The sequence below is a fragment of the Rattus norvegicus genome, chromosome 16 (genome assembly GCF_021556685.1).
Source record: "Rattus norvegicus strain SHRSP/BbbUtx chromosome 16, alternate assembly SHRSP_T2T, whole genome shotgun sequence".
In the NCBI taxonomy this organism is placed as follows: Eukaryota; Metazoa; Chordata; class Mammalia; order Rodentia; family Muridae; genus Rattus; species Rattus norvegicus.
In genome coordinates this window covers 21774890-21794928 of record NC_141549.1, presented here as the reverse complement: position 1 = coordinate 21794928, position 20039 = coordinate 21774890, and the positions used below count along the sequence as shown (strand labels likewise).

The 20039-nt window shown below is 42.9% G+C and overlaps 1 long non-coding RNA gene across 2 annotated transcripts in view; it reads left to right on the top strand.

The window, feature by feature from the left end:
• The window catches only part of LOC148000453 (uncharacterized), an 87356-nt gene that overhangs the window by 53249 nt on the left and 14068 nt on the right, over positions 1–20039 (top strand). Inside the window, exon 3 of one of the 2 annotated variants that reach the window (XR_015639723.1) lies at positions 18156–18286. The exons of the other annotated variant lie outside the window; for it this stretch is intronic. This is a non-coding gene — a long non-coding RNA (uncharacterized LOC148000453). The remainder of the gene's footprint in view (positions 1–18155; positions 18287–20039) is intronic. 2 annotated transcript variants of the gene reach the window in all.

Here is a 20039-nt window from a genome sequence, read left to right as displayed (position 1 = left end):
ACATAAATAAATATATCCAATTAAAAAGAAGAAAAATAAAACAGACTGAAGGAGCTGAAGGGGCTTTCAATCCCATAGGAATAACAACAACATCAACCATCCAGACCCTCCAGAGCTCCCAGAGACTAAACCATCAACCACTAAGCCACTACCCAAAGACTATACATGGACTGACCCTGGTCTCCAACTGCATAGGTAGCAATGTAGTAGGGCACCGGTGGAAGGGGAAGCCCTTGGTGCTGCCAAGACCTAATGCCCAGTGAACAGGATTGTTGTGGGGAGGGTTGTAAGGTGAGGAGGATGGAAAGGGGAACACCCATATAGAAGGGGAGGGGAAGGGGTTAGGGGGATGTTTGCTTGGAAACCAGGAAAGGTAATAACAATTGAAATGTAAATAAGAAATACTCAAGTTGAGGAAACAGACCAGATAAACAGTTCTCTGCACCCAAATCCCGTGGGAGGGAGAGCTAAAACTACAGAGAGGCAGACACACCTGGGAAACCAGAAGAGACTGCACTCTGCACACATCCAGACGCCAGAGGAAAACACCAAACGCCATCTGGAACCCTGGTGCACGGAGGCTCCCGGAAAGAGCGGCGCAGATCTCCTCGGTTGCTGCCGCCGCGGAGAGGACTTAGGCAGTACCCCACGAGCACACTTGAGCCTCGGAACCTCAGGTAGGACCAACTTTTCCCCTGCAAGTGACCTGCCTGCTGAACTCAAGACACAGGCCCACAGGAACAGCTGAAGACCTATAGAGAGGAAAAACTACACGCCCGAAAGCAGAAAACTCTGTCCCCATAACTGGCTGAAAGAAAACAGGAAAACTGGTCTACAGCACTCCTGACACACAGGCTTATAGGACAGTCTAGCCACTGTCAGAAATAGCAGAAAAAAGTAACACTAGAGATAATATGATGGCGGGAGGCAAGTGCAGGAACCCAAGCAACAGAAACCAAGACTACATGCCATCATCGGAGCCCAATTCTCCCACCAAAATAAACATGGAATATCCAAACACACCAGAAAAGCAAGATCTAGTTTCAAAATCATATTTGATCATGATGCTGGAGGACTTCAAGAAAGACGTGAAGAACTCCCTTAGATAACAAGTAGAAGCCTACAGAGAGGAATCGCAAAAATGCCTGAAAGAATTCCAGGAAAACACAATCAAACAGTTGAAGGAATTAAAAATGGAAATAGAAGCAATCAAGAAAGAACACATGGAAACAACCCTGGATATAGAAAATCAAAAAAAGAGACAAGGAGCTGTAAATAGAAGCCTCACCAACAGAATACAAGAGATGGAAGAGAGAATCTTGGGAGCAGAAGATTCCCTAGAAATCATTGACTCAACTGTCAAAGATAATGTAAAGCGGAAAAAGCTACTGGTCCAAAACATACAGGAAATCCAGAACTCAATGAGAAGATCAAACCTAAGGATAATAGGTATAGAAGAGAGTGAAGGCTCCCAGCTCAAAGGACCAGTAAATATCTTCAACAAAATCATAGAAGAAAACTTCCCTACCCTAAAAAAAGAGATACCCATAGGCATACAAGAAGCCTACAGAACTCCAAATAGATTGGACCAGAAAAGAAACACCTCCCGTCACATAATAGTCAAAACACCAAACGCACAAAATAAAGAAAGAATATTAAAAGCAGTAAGGGGAAAAGGTCAAGTAACATATAAAGGCAGACCTATCAGAATCACACCAGACTTTTCGCCAGAAATTATGAAGGCCAGAAGATCCTGGACAGATGTCATACAGACCCTAAGAGAACACAAGTGCCAGCCCAGGTTACTGTATCCTGCAAAACTCTCAATTAACATAGATGGAGAAACCAAGATATTCCATGACAAAACCAAATTTACACAATATCTTTCTACAAATCCAGCACTACAAAGGATAATAAAGGGTAAAGCCCAACATAAGGAGGCAAGCTATACCCTAGAAGAAGCAAGAAACTAATCGTCTTGGCAACAAAACAAAGAGAAGAAAAGCACACAAACATAACCTCACATCCAAATATGAATATAACAGGAAGCAATAATCACTATTCCTTAATATCTCTCAACATCAATGGCCACAACTCCCAAATAAAAAGACATAGATTAACAAACTGGATACGCAACGAGGACCCTGTATTCTGCTGCCTACAGGAAACACACCTCAGAGACAAAGACAGACACTACCTCAGAGTGAAAGGCTGGAAAACAACTTTCCAAGCAAATGGTCAGAAGAAGCAAGCTGGAGTAGCCATTCTAATATCAAAAAAAATCAATTTTCAATTAAAAGTCATCAAAAAAGATAAGGAAGGACACTTCATATTCATCAAAGGAAAAATCCACCAAGATGAACTCTCAATCCTAAATAACTATGCCCCAAATACAAGGGCACCTACATACGTAAAAGAAACCTTATTAAAGCTCAAAACACACATTGCACCTCACACAATAATAAAGGGAGATTTCAACGCCCCACTCTCATCAATGGACTGATCATGGAAACAGAAATTACACAGAGACGTAGACAGACTAAGAGAAGTCATGAGCCAAATGGACTTAACAGATATTTATAGAACATTCTATCCTAAAGCAAAAGGATATACCTTCTTCTCAGCTCCTCATGGTACTTTCTCCAAAATTGACCATATAGTTGGTCAAAAAACGGGCCTCAACAGGTACAGAAAGATAGAAATAATCCCATGTGTGCTATCAGACCACCACGGCCTAAAACTGGTCTTCAAAAACAATAAGGGAAGAATGACCACATATACGTGGAAATTGAACAATGCTCTACTCAATGATAACCTAGTCAAGGAAGAAATAAAGAAAGAAATTAAAAACTTTTTAGAATTTAATGAAAATGAAGATACAACATACCCAAACTTATGGGACACAATGAAAGCTGTGCTAAGAGGAAAACTCATAGCGCTGAGTGCCTGCAGAAAGAAACAGGAAAGAGCATATGTCAGCAGCTTGACAGCACACCTAAAAGCTCTAGAGCAAAAAGAAGCAAATACACCCAGGAGGAGTAGAAGGCAGGAAATAATCAAACTCAGAGCTGAAATCAACCAAGTAGAAACAAAAAGGACCATAGAAAGTATCCACAGAACCAAAAGTTGGTTCTTTGAGAAAATCAACAAGATAGATAAACCCTTAGCCAGACTAACGAGAGGACACTGAGAGTGTGTCTAAATTAACAAAATCAGAAATGAAAAGGGAGACATAACTACAGATTCAGAGGAAATTCAAAAAATCATCAGATCTTACTATAAAAGCCTATATTCAACTAAACTTGAAAATCTACAGGAAATGGACAAGTTCCTAGACAAATATCAGGTACCGAAGTTAAATCAGGAACAGATAAACCAGTTAAACAACCCCATAACTCCAAAGGAGATAGAAGCAGTCATTAAGGGTCTCCCAACCAAAAACAGCCCAGGTCCAGATGGGTTTAGTGCAGAATTCTATCAAACCTTCATAGAAGAACTCATACCAATATTATCCAAACTATTCCACAAAATTGAAACAGATGGATCACTCCCGAATTCCTTCTATGAAGCCACAATTACTCTTATACCTAAACCACACAAAGACCCAACAAAGAAAGATAACCTCAGAACAATTTCCCTTATGAATATCGACGCAAAAATACTCAATAAAATTCTGACAAACCGAATCCAAGAGCACATCAAAACAATCATCCACCATGATCAAGTAGGCTTCATCCCAGGCATGCAGGGATGGTTTAATATACGGAAAACCATCAACGTGATCCATTATATAAACAAACTGACAGAACAAAAACCACATGATCATTTCATTAGATGCTGAGAAAGCATTTGACAAAATTCAACACCCCTTCATGATAAAAGTCATGGAAAGAATAGGAATTCAAGGCCCATACCTAAACATAGTAAAAGCCATATACAGCAAACCAGTTGCTAACATTAAACTAAATGGAGAGAAACTTGAAGCAATCCCACTAAAATCAGGGACTAGACAAGGCTGCCCACTCTCTCAATACTTATTAAATATAGTTCTTGAAGTTCTAGCCAGAGCAATCAGACAACAAAAGGATTTGGTCAAGGGGATACAGATCGGAAAAGAAGAAGTCAAAATATCACTATTTGCAGATGATATGATAGTTTATTTAAGTGATCCCAAAAGTTCCACCAGAGAACTACTAAAGCTGATAAACAACTTCAGTAAAGTGGCTGGGTATAAAATTAACTCAAATAAATCAGTAGCCTTCCTCTACACAAAAGAGAAACAAGCCGAGAAAGGAATTAGGGAAACGACACCCTTCATAATAGACCCAAATAATATAAAGTACCTCGGTGTGACTTTAACAAAGCAAGTAAAAGATCTGTACAATAAGAACTTCAAGACACTGAAGAAAGAAACTGAAGAAGACCTCAGAAGATGGAACGATCTCCCATGCTCATGGATTGCCAGGATTAATATAGTAAAAATGGCCATTTTACCAAAAGCGATCTACAGATTCAATGCAATCCCCATCAAAATACCAATCCAGTTCTTCAAAGAGTTAGACAGAACAATTTGCAAATTCATCTGGAATAACAAAAAACCCAGGATAGCTAAAAGTATCCTCAACAATAAAAGGACTTCAGGGGGAATCACTATCCCTGAACTCAAGCAGTATTACAGAGTAATAGTGATAAAAACTGCATGGTATTGGTACAGAACAGACAGATAGACCAATGGAATAGAATTGAAGACCCAGAAATGAACCCACATGCCTATGGTCACTTGATTTTTGACAAAGGAGCCAAAACCATCAAATGGAAAAAAGATAGCATTTTCAGCAAATGGTGCTGGTTCAACTGGAGGTCAACATGTAGAAGAATGCAGATCGATCCATGCTTATCACCCTGTACAAAGCTTAAGTCCAAGTGGATCAAGGACCTCCACATCAAACCTAATACACGCAAACTAATAGAAGAAAAACTAGGGAAGCATCTGGAACACATGGGCACTGGAAAAAATTTCCTGAACAAAACACCAATGGCTTATGCTCTAAGATCAAGAATGGACAAATGGGATGTCATAAAACTGCAAAGCTTCTGTAAGGCAAAGGACCCTGTGGTTAGGACAAAACGGCAACCAACAGATTGGGAAAAGATCTTTACCAATCCTACAGCAGATAGAGGCCTTATATCCAAAATATACAAAGAACTCAAGAAGTTAGACCGCAGGGAGACAAATAACACTATTAAAACATGGGGTTCAGAGCTAAACAAAGAATTCACAGCTGAGGAATGCCGAAGGGCTGAGAAACACCTAAAGAAATGTTCAACATCTTTAGTCATAAGGGAAATGCAAATCAAAACAACCCTGAGATTTCACCTCACACCAGTGAGAATGGCTAAGATCAAAAACTCAGGTGACAGCAGATGCTGGCGAGGATGCGGAGAAAGAGGAACACTCCTCCATTGTTGGTGGGATTGCAGACTGGTAAAACCACTCTGGATATCAGTCTGGAGGTTCCTCAGAAAATTGGACATTGAACTGCCTGAGGATCCAGCTATACCTCTCTTGGGCATATACCCAAAAGATGCCTCAACATATAAAAGAGACACGTGCTCCACTATGTTCATCGCAGCCTTATTTATAATAGCCAGAAGCTGGAAAGAACCCAGATGCCCTTCAACAGAGGAATAGATACAGAAAATGTGGTACATCTACACAATGGAATATTATTACTCAGCTATCAAAAACAATGACTTCATGAAATTTATAGGCAAATGGTTGGAACTGGAAAATATCATCCTGAGTGAGGTAACCCAATCACAGAAAAACACACATGGCATGCACTCATTGATAAGTGGCTATTAGAACAAAACCTTGAATTACTCTAGATGCAATCCACAGACCACATGAAGCTAAAAAAAAGAAACAATGAATAAAATACAGATGCTTCCATTCCTTCTTAAAATGGGATAACAAAAATATCCATAGGAGGAGGCAAAGTTTAGAGCAGAGACTGAAGGAACAGCCATTCAGAGCCTGGCCCACATGTGGCCCATACATATACAGCCACCAAAACTAGATTAGACTGATGAAGCTAAGAAGTGTGTGATGACAGGAACCGGATATAGATGTCCCCTGAGAGACACAACCAGAGCATGTGAAATGCAGAGGTGAACACTAGCAGCAAACTACTGAATTGAGAACAGGACCCCCTTTCACAAATTAGAGAAAGGACTGAAAGAGCTGAACGTGCTTGCAACCCCATAAGAACAACAATGCCAGAGATTGCCAGGGACTAAACCACTACCCAAAGACTATATATGGACCCAGGGCTCCAACTGTATATGTATCAGAGAATACACTTGTTGGTCACCAGTGGAAGGGGAAGCCCTTGGTCCTAACCTGGTTGGACCCCCAGCTCAGGGGAATGTAGGGGTGGGTTGTAAGGGGGTGGATTCGTGGAGGGAGACCCTTACAGGGAAGGGGGAGGGCATTGGGTGTTTATGGACAGGAAACTGGGAAAGGGAATAACATTTGAAATGTTAAATAAAGAAATATATCCAATATAAAAGAAGAAGAAAAATAAGAAAAAGTTAAAGGAGGGGGAGGAGGAGCAGGAGGAGGAGCAGCAGTAGCAGCAGCAGCAGGAGCAACCTAAGCAGAAGCAGAAGATGCAGCCAAAGCAGCACCTGATGCAGCAGGCCAAGCCACAGCCGAAGAAATCGACACCGAAGCTGTCGATGCGGCTGAAACCGCCGAAGCCAACGAAGTCGATGCTGAAACCACCGAACCCGAAGCTGACCAAGAAGCCAACGCCGAAGCCAAAGCCGAAGCCGAAGCCGAAGCTGAAGCCAAAGCCGAGGCAGAGGCCGAGGCCGAGGCCAAAGCCGAAGACAAAGCCTAAGCTGAAGGCGAGGCCGAGGCTGCCAAAGAAGCTGTCGAAGCTGATGCGGCCTACGCTGATGTGCCGGAAGTCGATGCCGACCAAGCCAGTGCCCACGAAGCCGATGCCGCTGAAGCCGATGGGGCCGAAGCTGCCTAAGTCGAAGCCGAAACTGAAGCTGAAGCCGAAGAAGAAGGGAAAGAAGAAGTGAAAGAAGAAGGCGAAGACAAAGCCAAGAAGAAGGGAAAGAAGCAAAAGAAGCCGAAGCCAAGTAGCCAACAAAGCCTAAGAAGCCGACGAAGCCGACAACTTCTAGGAAGAAGACGAAGACAAAGAAGACTGAGGAGGAGTAGGAGGAGGAGGAGGAGGAGGAGGAGGAGGAAGATTAGGAGGAGGAGGAGGAGGAGGAGGAGGATTAGGAGGAGGAGGATTAGGAGGAGGACGAGGATCACAGGAAGCGGGGGGAGGGGGGAGAGGGGAGGGTGAAGAGGAGAAGGAGGGGTAGGAAGAGACGACAACGATGAAGACAACGAAGACAACGACTAAGAAGAAGGTGAAGGAGAAGACAGAGTATAGAAGGCTAATATGCAATGTGTACAAAGAAACTCAGAAGTTTTGACTGCAGAGAATCAAATAACTCTAGTACAAAATGAGGTGCAGAGCTAAACAAAGAATTCTAAACTGAGGAATATCAAATGGCCCTGAAGTACCTAAGGAACTATTAAACATCCTTAATCATCAGCAAAAATCAAACTAAGAAAATGCTGAGATTTGACCCCACTCCAGTCAGAATGGCTAAGAACAAAATCTAAGGTGACAACAAATGTTGACGAGGATGAGGAGAAAAGAGGAACACTCCTCCACTGTAGGTGGGATTGCAACTCTGGAAATTAGTTTGTAAGTTCCTCAGAATTCGGACATAGTACTACCTGAGGACCTAGCTATACAGCCTCCTGGGCATATACCCAAAAGGGGCGCCAACATATAACAAGGACACATACTCAGTTACATTCATAGCACCCTTACTTGTAATTGCCAGGGCTGGAAAGAACCCAGATGTCCCGCCATCTACAGAGTACACTGACAGACCCATGTCTTCAGGTGCATATGTAGCAGAGGACGGCCTTGTTGAGCACCAATGGGAGGAGAAGCCCTTGGTCTTGCCAAGGCTCTATCCTCTCCACAATGTAAGGGAATGCTAAGACAGGGAGGTAGGAAGGGGTGAGTATATGGGTGGGGGAAAACCCTCAGGGGGAGGGGCGATGAAATAGGGGTTCATGGATGGCAAACTAGGAAAGGGGATAACATTTGAAATGGAAATGAAAAATATCAAATAAAAATCCCCCCCAAGAAAATAATGAAGGGCTCTGGTGGTTGGTAAAGCTCAATTGGTAAAACTTTTGCCTTGAAAACCCGACTGTAGATGTGGGGATAAGGGGATCCCAAAGCTACTTGCCTGCAAGTGTGAATATCAGTGCACTCCAAAGTAGTAAATCAATCACACCAGGGATGTGGGTGAGTGAGGTTTGTCTCCAGAACAGAGGGACCAGGGGTGGAACCCACAGGGAGGCCTGATGACCTGAGTTCAGTCCTCAGAAGCCACAATGTGGCAGAACAGAACTGTCAGTTGGCTCTGTCCTCTGACCAGTACACACTTAGCTCCACATATGTGGGGGACAAGAAACTGAGAGGAAGACAATGGGAATCTCTGACCTTCACATGTATATCAGTGCAAAATCAACAGAACAGAAGGTCCTCACTCCCCTTCTGTGAGGGGAACATGGTCACAGTTCCTGTTCAATATGTCTTTTATCCATTAGCAAACAGGTAATGTTAATCTAATATTCATTATTGATATTGCCCTAAAGTTGACAATTTGTCTTATGATTAATTTTCCAGTGCTGTCTATTAACATTAATGCGCTATATATTAAGAAAGTCTTCATAGAATCAGGGGTTGTGGAGGGGGGATGGGAGAGGCAAGAAAGGGGATAACATTTGAAATGTAAATACATAAAATATCCAATAAAAAAGAAAAAAGAACAAAAATAACAAAAACAGGAAAAACAAAAAAAAAATCTAGATAGGGGGCTTGGCAGTGACCAGCTCTAGTTTTGGTTTGAATAACACTCAGTTCTGATTGCTAAGACACACAGGGCAGCTCACAACTGTCTGCTGGGGAACCAGCACCAGGTTCTACCACACATGGTACACAGAAAATACACAGAGGCAAAACAATTGTGTGTGTGTGTGTGTGTGTGTGTGTGTGTGTGTGTGTGTTTGCCCACGTGCATGTGTGTGTCTGTATCTGTGTACCTTTTTGTATGTTTACACAACTTAAGTTATACATAAAAATAAAATTAGGTAGTTTCATTAAGGCGTAGGAGCTGCTGTCCCACAGGGTGGAGGTCTCATATGACTAAGAGCATTCAGCAGGTATAGACTCAGGAGTCCCCAGGCTTGGGCTCTGTCTTCAAATCATGGGTCACCTGGTACCCATCATGAAAAGGATGCTTAGGGATCCTGAAGAGAGACAAGCAGCTAGGGAGACCAGCAGAACGCCTTGACTTGCTGTTTGGCAAATGGTGCTGCAGAGACTTGTGAGATTGCCTGGGCTCTGTTAATGTTTTGGGGTTTTGCTTTGGTTTGGTGTTTTGAGCCAGGGTTTCTCTGTAGACCAGGCTGCCCACAAAGTGAGATTCTATCTCAGAAGTAGTAAGTTACCTTGCCAGAGACGGTGTCATCTGCTTCAGATGTCTTCTGTGAGCCCTTGTAGAAAGGTTGATGACTGATTTATGTGATGCTCCAGAGCTGTTTGTAATGAGGCAGGAAAACAGGGGATGTATGTGAGGGCTGCCTTTGCTCCTTGTGTATCACAGGCCAAATCCTTCCTTCCTAAACTCCAGACTTGCGCGCTGCCCCTTTACCTCTTGAGAAGATGAAGTCCTTGTGGAGATGACCGCAGCTCCATCCTGCAGTTGCTGGTTCTGACAGACAGCCCCGTGAGACCACAAAGCCCTTAAGGATCGGGCTTGTTCTGGAAGTCCGCTAATGTGGGGTCCACCCACACTGGACAGACTAGACGGAGCAAGTCTCACAACCGCCATCTTGGTGAATGCCCGCATCAGCTCCAGGAAGCGGAAGTACATGGATGGGGGGGAGGAGTCCTCCAGCACTTGTTAGAATGGACAGTCTCAAAACGCCCCAAGCATGTCCAGGCCACTTCTCTTTACATTTCCATGTGGACTTTGTGACCTCTGTCTCAATACTTTTCTCCTAGGCATGATTTTTTAATACATGTATGTTATTTTATACTTATCTATTTTCCCACTACTGTCACTACCAGTCACCTTAAAAGGCAATAATACACATATTCCAAAAACCCTGTAGGTTTCTTCTACACTTCTCTCAGCCAACAAAAGCATGAATGCCAAGTTTAACAGTTTAACATATGTGGCCAAATTTTAAAAAATGAAAATAATTAAATATATGAATATATAAATATATATATGAATATGTGAATATATAAATATATATATATAAATCTGTGTGTGTGTGTGTGTGTGTGTGTGTGCGCGCGCGCGCGCGCACAGAGGGAATATATATGGAGCCAAACTAACAGAGGACACAAGGCTCCACCTAGACATCTTGTGTCACACAATTTCACCTCCAGTAACAGGAATGGGTAACAAACTGCTGAGTCATTAACCATAGGGTCCTATAGGAAGCCTCAACTGTCACAGGCTTGTGTCAAGACTATTGGTTGGTCTACACAATCTGATGTTCAGGACTGATTTCTGATGGTAACACTTCTGTCATCACAGTGGGAGAGGTTGAGCCGGGGTCTAACTAGACTCTTCACCCTACTAACCAGAGTTCATAATACTGGAAGGTACCCTGTCTGCTACTGGAGGGCAAAGGTAATCCTCAATATCTGTCACCTACAAACCCTGCAACCTACAACGACACCTACATGGAAGCCCAAAAGCATCTTCAAATCTAATTCCAGGTGATCTAGACCCCTCTTATGTCTTCACAGGCCTGGACATTCACACAGTGCACACACATATACATAGGAAAATCATTCACACTTAGGAAATAACCATAATGTTTCAATAATAATAGGTTCACATGTATGTAGTAAACTTATGTGCTAAGTTCATTACTTACAAGCATACAATCTATTAGTGCTTTCTTAGTATTTTATTAAAATTATGCCCCTATCACCCTATTGGTTTTCAAAAAAAATTATCTTTCACCAAAAAACCTGTGGCCATTACAAGCTACTCTTTATTCCTCCACAGCCTACCCCCTATTAAATTTTTAGGTACCACTTCCAACTATTGATGATAGAAGTATGAACTTCAAATATAGAACCTTAAAACCAGGTTGTGTACAGCACCAGTGCCTTTGCAATAGCCCATAATATAAATGGTTTTCTGAGGGGCCCTTTGATTAATGAGGAAACAAGCTGGAACCCAATCTAACTTCTACTTCAGGTTTCTCATTCTGCTAGCGTTTGTTGTTGCTGCTACTGTCTTATTGATTGATTGATTTTTTTTGTGTCTGGTTTTTGAGGTATTTGTTGGATTTGATTGAATGAGTGAGTGAGAGAGAGAGGGTGAGTGAGTTATTTCCAGAATGAAGGTGCGTGTGTGCATGTGCGTGTGCGTGCTTGTGTGTGTGTGTGTGTGTGTGTGTGTGTGTGTGTGTGTGTGTGTAGCAGCATTGGCTGTCCTGAATCTAGCTCTGTAGACCAGACTGGCCTTAAACTCATGGAGAACTGCATGCCTCTGCTGCCTGAGTGATGCGATTAAAGGCATATGTCACCACCAACCACTTCATTCTAGGTATTTAATAGAAATGAAATCATCTAATATAACATTAACCCCTTTTTGGTCATTAGAATTTCTTCTTTCACAGAGTTTAATGTTTGTCATTTTTATTAATGTATTAGGATTAGTATCAATAAGTCTTGTCATTGCTAGAAACTAGTCCATTGTATTGATATGCCACACTTTGTTTACCTATTCATCACACTGTACTTCTTCGGGTTCCTCCCTTTTGTCATTTATAAGTTCTGTGCACATTCAGGTGCTTAAGACTGAACCATTTTATATTTATACTTCAAACAGTAATATAGAAGGTTGCTATTTCTCAGTTCCTTTACAGTCTCACATGTGCTCTTGCACTTTTAGACACTTCACAAGTGCTCTACCACTGACCCACACACTCAGCATATAAATATATATGAATATATATTGTTATATTATACTATATGTTACATAAATGATAAACATATAAAATATATTTCTCAACTGCACTCCCCTGCTCTATGAACTGAGCTACCAAACTCTCTACAAAACAACTAGATAGAATACTTGGAAAATAGGCTTTATACCAGGGAAGCAGCAATGTTCAGTTTACAAACACTCATCAAATTTATCTGCCATATAAAGAAACTGATAGAAAAAAATCAGGAATTGATGACAGAGTAGAGACTGAGGGAATGGCCAGTTAATTACTAGCCAAACTTGATACCCATCCGTGGGCAAGCACCAATCCTTGACATTTCATAATACTCTGTAACAGAGTATTTTATAACAATTGTAACAACTGCAGACAAGTGTTTAACATGGCTGTCCTCTGAGAGGCTCCACTGAACAGCTTACTCAGACTGATGCAGATATCCACAGCTAAACAGTGGGTAGAAGTTAAGGACTCATATACAAGATTCAGAAGAAGGATTGCAGCCCTCAAGGGGAATGAAACTCCATAGGCCATACAGCAGAGTTAACTAGACTTGACACTTTGGGCTCTCAGTGTCTGAACCATCAGCAAAAGAACACACAGGGGCTGGAGACAGGCCTCCCAGTACATGTGTGGCAGATGTGCAGCTCGATATTCATGTGTGTCCTGAACAACTGGAACAGGGGCTGGACCAAAAGCTGTTGCTTTTCTGGTTGCTATGTTCTTCTAGCTGGGCATCTTCGAATATATAAATGAAGTACTTGGAAATCTCTGGAGAAGTGTCTTGAAATCCATTGTCCACGCTGTCCTTTTACTGTTGAGTTATTAGACATCTTCATATATTCTGGACAAAGATTGCTACATCTATACCTTTACATAAACTTCTGGAAATATTTCAAACAGCAGGAAAAACACACTGGCTTCTTCTGGACACAAATGAATAAAGACATCAGGCCCTGGTGTCTTATACAATTATTGATTGTACTAAAAATTATTTACTTGCCTTAAAATATTGTGCTTGTCTTCACTGTTAGAGAGCTGCCTTCCATGTGTGAAGCAAACTCACACTACCTCTAAAGTACATGCACAGCCTTATGTGTTCCTTAATACTTTCTAATGTTTGATGTATTTAGAAAGGGACAGAAATATTAAAAACACTTATGTTTTTGAATGAAAAAAATGTTAATGAGAAGAAATTCGTAAAAAAGCATCCATTTAGATGATGCAGCACATAAGATCATTTTCCATCCAAGCCTGATGACCCTCAATCTTGGTAGGAGGATCAAACCTACTCTAAGACATTGCAGTCTCACCTCTACATATATGCATCATCACTTACACACACACACACACACACACACACACACACACACATACACACATGCACATACACACACACACTCAGAGAGAGAGAGAGAGAGAGAGAGAGAGAGAGAGAGAGAGAGAGAGAGAGAAGTGGGGGGGGGCAGTGCTTGCTCCCATGGTTTGCTGAACCTGTTTTCTTATACAATTGAGGCCCATCCACCCTGGAGTACCAACATCTAGGACCACCACCTACAATTACAGGGGACATTCTACATTAATCACAAGAAAATGACCCACAGACTTCCTTCAAGACAATGTGATGGAGAAGATACCTCTACTCTGATTCAGTCTTCCCAGATTATATGTAGATTTATGGAAAGTTCATTAAATTCAACCAGCACAACATCCTCCAAGGCTCAGGTACTGTTGTTGAAGAGGGAGTCAGAAATGATATAAGAACAAAATTTGGGGAGACGTGCTGTGAAACTAGGTCTTCTGGATGTGACAAAGTAATGACAGTCATGAATCCAATACAGGTGTTTTCCTGAAAACACCCTACACAAGAATGGGGCATCATGGGGCTGGGGATTTAGCTCAGTGATAGAGCGCTTGCCTAGCAAGCACAAGGCCCTGGGTTTGGTCCCCTGCTCTGAAAAAAAAAAAAAGAATGGGGCATCACCATCATCTCAGGTATTTGGAGTGGTTCATAAAGCCCCCATTAATGGCCACTTCTTGAGGGAGCAGGATAAAAGTTTTACAAAGGAAAGAAAGAAAGAAAGAAAGAAAGAAAGAAAGGGAGAGAGAGGGAGAGAGAGAGAGAGAGAGAGAGAGAGAGAGAGAGAGAGAGAGAGAGGAAGAAAGTTAGGTTTCAACTGTCTTTTCTCTTTGGCAACTAATAACACATGACTTGGTAATATGAGTAGTTTTTCAGAGTAGGGTTAAAGAGAGATTGTAGGTCGCCCTCCTGTGGTGAACAACGGTACTGCGCATGCGCAGGTTTTGCACCTGGAGTCAGTTAGCCGGGACGGTACCATGCTAGTGAGGTGATTCATTCTCCGCCAATCCCTGAAGGACAATTAGCCACAGCCTGTTGTGTATATAAGGCGAGTGCTTTGCCGCTCGAGGTCCCCGTATCAGCAAAGAGGTGGTCCTGCAATAAAGGTTGTTGAGAAGAATCCGACCGTGTTGCGTCTTCCTTGCTGGCCGAGGCAGGCAAGACAATTGGTGGCCTGTGCGGTGACCCGAGGACAATCTCGTGGATTCAGAACTCTTCAAGTTCAGGACGGTGACGTCAGTAAATTCCCGGATAAGGGACCATAAGGTTCTCTGGAGGTAAGCAGAGAAGATGAAAGCCTTGCTATAGAAACCGAAAGGTTTGTAAACTATGGCAATGTTGTTTCCAATGGATCCTTTGTGGATAGGGCTTGTACCTCTTTTTGTTTCCTTTTTTCTTTGTGTGGGATAGAGAAGCCACAGAGGGCAAGCTTAAGCCCTGACCAAAACCTCTTTGGCGAATGGTTCGTGCCTGCTTAGAGGATAAACGACGTGAGGAAGCTGTTAGAGCCATTAGGACAGGTCAGAGGGTCCTTGCAGAGCAACAAGAAAGTATGTCGGAGGGAGAAAAGTTCTCGAAAGAAAAAAAGAAAAGAAAAGGAGATAAAAGGAACAGAGAGAAGGTAGAGATAAAAAAAAAGAGGATAATCAGAACCAGGAAACAAATAAGATATATTCTTCTTTAAAAGCCTTGACCTTAGAAATGTCAGATGATTCAGAGCTTAGTGAGGATGATGAGGCTGATCTCGAGGAAGAGGATGCTCAGTGTGAGAGGGAGAGCTATGATCCAGACTGGCCACACGCTAGTGCCACATGGCAACAAGGCGGACAATTAGACAAGAAAGCGGTTATACCAACAGCACCTCCGTATAACCCTCAATATAAAAGCATGGTGAAGCCTACAAAAGCTACTTCCTTTTGCCCAGAGGTGTGGAAAGAGATGGGATTAAGTTTTCCAGTGTTTCTGGATGCTAATGGGCATTGATATCATGAACGTGTTGACTTTAAGACTATAAAGAAATTGGCAGAATCGGTCAGAACCTATGGGGTGAGTGCAGCTTTTGTTGTGGCTCAAGTTGAGGCTATTGCTAGGTATTGCCTCACCTCTTGGGATTGGGGGAGTCTGGCTAAAGCCTGCCTCTCCTCATGTCAATACTTAGATTGGAAATCTTATCTTTTTGAATATGCTAATACTCAGGCCACCATTAATCTAGCCTCAGGAGTAGACCCTCAGAGACATTGGGATGCTGACATTGCTATTGGGTCTAGGGAGATTCACTCTGCACCAGACTGGTTATCCAGAACAAGTATATAGTCAAATTAATGAAATAGCCATCAAGGCATGGAAAGCACTGCCTAATAGGGGTGCAGTCTTCGGGAACCTTACCAAGGTTCTGCAAGGACCCACAGAGCTGTTTTCAGACTTTGTAGCCTGCATGGTAGAGGCTGCTACCAAGATCTTCGGAGACCCTGATACAGCCATGCCTCTCATTAAGCAGCTAGTGTATGAGCAATGTACAAAAGAATGTAGGACTGCTATAAACCCATACTAACACAAAGGTTTAGAAATTTGGATGAAAGTCTGCAGGGAACTGGGAGGACCATTGACTAATGCTGGCCTAGCGGCAGCTGTGATACAGTTAGGAAAAACTGCCACCACGGATACCTGTTTCAAATGTGGCCATAAAGGGCATTATCGAAGACAGTGTCCTGAAAGGAATAAGGGGAGAATTAGTGATAGACCTAAGCAGCCTGGACTATGTCCACAGTGTAAGAAGGGAAGTCATTGAGCAAATGAGTGTAGATCTGTGAAGGACTTGGATGGCCGACCCCTAGCGACAGGATGTGGTGGTGCACGGCCAAAAAACAGACAACGGGGCCCACGTCCCCAGGGCCCTCAAATATATGGGGCACTGCAGGGCGACAGACAGGGACAGGACAATCAGAGGCCTTGGCCTTTCCTTCGCCACCCAAAGGACCGAGGAGAGCCACTAAAGGCTCCGCAGGACTGGACCTTCACTCCACCACCAGACTCGTACTAACCCCCCAAATGGGACTGCAGCCTGTAGACACAGATTTTAGAGGACCCCTCCCTAAAGATACAGTTGGGCTATTGTTGGGATGCTCCTCCTCTGCCCTGAAGGGTTTACAGATTGTGCCCGGAGTAATTGACCCTGATTATTTAGGCACAGTAAAAGTCCTGGTAGCCTCCCCCTAGGGAATTACTGCAATTTCCCCTGGAGACAGAATCGCTCAAATGCTGCTTCCGCCTAGCTTGCATAAGTGCTTTCCTGCTGAAAATAGAATCAGAGGGGACAGGGGCTTAGGATCTACAGGCTCCCGATTTGCCTTTATCTCATTGGAACTGGGTGATCATCCAATGTTAACATTGACTGTAGAGAGACAATCATTCCTTGGCCTGTTGGACACTGGAGCAGATCATAGTATTATCTCTGCTCATGACTGGCCACCTAGGTGGCCTATGCAAACATCATCTCAGGCCCTACGTGGTCTAGGGTATGAAATGGCTCCTTTTATAAGCTCCAAAGAATTGACATGGGAGGATACAGAAGGGAGATCAGGAAAGATTACTCCCTGTGTTATAGACATTCCCGTGACACTGTGGGGCAGAGATGTTTTGATAAGTCTAGACATGAGACTGACTAATGCTTACTCCCTGCAAGTTAAGGATATAATGGCGAAAATGGGCTACATGCCTAGAAAAGGTCTGGGAAAAAATTACAAGGACGAGTTGACCCAGTACTGTCAAAACAAAAACAAAACAGGACGGGTCTGGGTTTTTCCTAGGGGCCATTGAGGGAGGAATACCCATTACTTGGAAAACAGAGGAGCCTGTATGTGTTCCTCAATGGCCTCTATCCTCTGAAAAATTAATTGCTGCTGCCGAATTAGTATTTGAACAATTGCAATTAGGACATATTAAACCATCCAGATCACCTTGGAATACACCCATATTTGTTATTAAGAAAAAGTCAGGAAAATGGCGATTATTGCAGGATTTAAGAGCTATCAATTCTCAGATGCAAACAATGGGTCCCATACAGAGAGGTTTGCCATTACTCTCCAGCATCCCTGCCGATTGGCCTATTATTATTATTGATATTAAAGATTGTTTTTTTCCATCCCTCTTGCTCCACAAGATAGCCTGCTATTTGCCTACTGAGTCTAGAAAAGGGCTGCTGATTCCACAGATAGGCAACAGCTTTAAGAACAGCTCCCACTCCATGTTTGGGGCCCATAATGAAGACTGAGCTACATATCTGCAGCATATGTGTGGGGGCCTAGGACTACTTCATGTATGATCTTAGGTAGGTAGTTCAGTCTCTGAGAGGTTCAGTTTACTTGATTCCTGGTATTCCTGTGTAGTTGCTATCCTCTTCTGGCCCTCAGTCATTCTGCCAAGTGTCCCATAAGAGCCTCTGAACACAATATTTGGCTGTAGGTTTCTAAATCTGCTTCAGTCAGTGCTTGGTGGAACCTATCAGAGGAAAGTTAAGCTATTCTCCTGTCTCCAAGCATAACAAATTATCGTTAATGGTGTCAGAGACTTGTACTTGCCTGTGAGATGGGTCTAAAGTTGGGCCTCTTGTTGGATGCCCATTCTCTCAGTCTCTGTTCCATCTTGTCCCTGCCTTTCTTGCAGGAAGGATAAATTTGGGGTCACAAATTTGTGTCCTCTTGTGTGTTGGTGTCCTTATTCTTCTACTGGAGTTTCTACCTGACTATAGAAGGCAGCTTCTTCATCTTCCATATCCCCACTGCTATGAGTATCAGGTAATGTCACCAGTGTTTGTCCTGAGAACTTTTCCACCCCAGGTGTCTGATACATCCTCAGGAGGACCTCATTCAGCAAACACACACATACACAGAGACACACACACACACAGGCACACACACACGCACACACACAGGCGCACACACAGAGACATACAAACAGATACACACAAGCATACACACAGAGACATATAAACAGATACACACACAAACACACCATGTCTGCTGTAGATTTCCATTTATTCTCTGGGCTCTGTGACCCTGTTTTATGTTTCACCTCATATGTGATACTGAATCCCTTCCCCATTCCTTTTTCTATACTTCTCTTACACAGTGCCCTCCCTCCATCTTTCTCCTATTACTCTTTTACTCCCCCTCCTTGTGAAAAGCATGCATTCTCTCTTGAGCCTTCCTTGTTGTGTAGCATCTCTGGGTCTATAGAATGCACTGAGAGTGTTTTGTATTTTATTGCTAATATCCACTTATAAATAAGTACATACACTGCATGTCTTTTTAGGTGTGGTTACCTAATTGAGGATGACATCAATTTCCATCCATTAGTTTTTCATACCTGAATAGTATTCTACTGTGTAGATATAACGCATTTTCTTTATCTATTGTTTGTTTGAGGAGCATCTGGGTTATCTCCAGTATCTGGCTATTATGAAGAAAGCTGCTATGAACATAGTTGAGCAAGTGTCTCTGTTGTGTACTAGGTTATCTTTTGGGAATGTACCCTAGGTATTTTTTTTTACTAATTATTTATTTATTTATTTTTTGGTTCTTTTTTTCGGAGCTGGGGACCGAACCCAGGGCCTTGCGCTTCCTAGGCAAGCGCTCTACCACTGAGCTAAATCCCCAGCCCCACTAATTATTTATTTTTTATCATTCCATATTTATTCACCTCTTGGTCCTCAACCTCCCAGTGTTCCATATTGCATACCTCCCTCCCCTTGCAATCACCCTCCCTTAACTTCTCCACAAGAACATTCCCATTCCATGCACTCCACCCAACCCGTAAAGTTCCTGGGAATTCTAGTCTTTGAGGATTAGGTGCATCCTCTCTGACTGAACACAGACCTGGGAGTCCTCTGCTGTATGTGTGTTGGAGGCCTCATCTCAGCTGCTGTATACTACCTGGTTGGTGATCCAGTGTCTAAGCAATCTCAGGGGGGCTAGGTAATTGAGACTGCTGGTCCTCCTCCAGGGTTACCCACCTCCTTCGCTTCCTCCAGCTTTTCTCCAATTCAACCAGAGGAGTCAGCAGCTTCTGTTCACTGGTTGGGTGCACATAACTGCATCTGACTCTTTCAGCTGCTTGTTGGGTCTTTTGAGGAGCAACCATGATACATCCCTTTTTGTGAAAGCTCCATAGCTTCAGTAATGGTTTCAGGTCTTGGTGCCTCCCCTTGAGCTGGATCTCACTTTGGGCCTTTTGCTTGACCTCCTTTTCCTCAGCTCCTCTCCATTTCCATTCCTGCATTTCCTTCAGACAGGAAGAAATATGGGTCAGAGCTTTGGCTGTGGGATAGCTACTCCATCCCTCACTTGATTCCCTGTCTTCCTGGGGAAAAGACAGGTGGACTCAAAAAGTTCAGTCTTTTCACAGTAGGGCCTTTCATCTAGGGTACCCCATTTGAGACCAGAGAGTCGTTCACTTCCCAGGTCTCTGGTATATTCTAGAGGGTCTTCTCAACCTCTGTCCTCCCAAGTTCATCTGTTTCAATGTTTTCTGCTGTACCTCAGGGCTTCA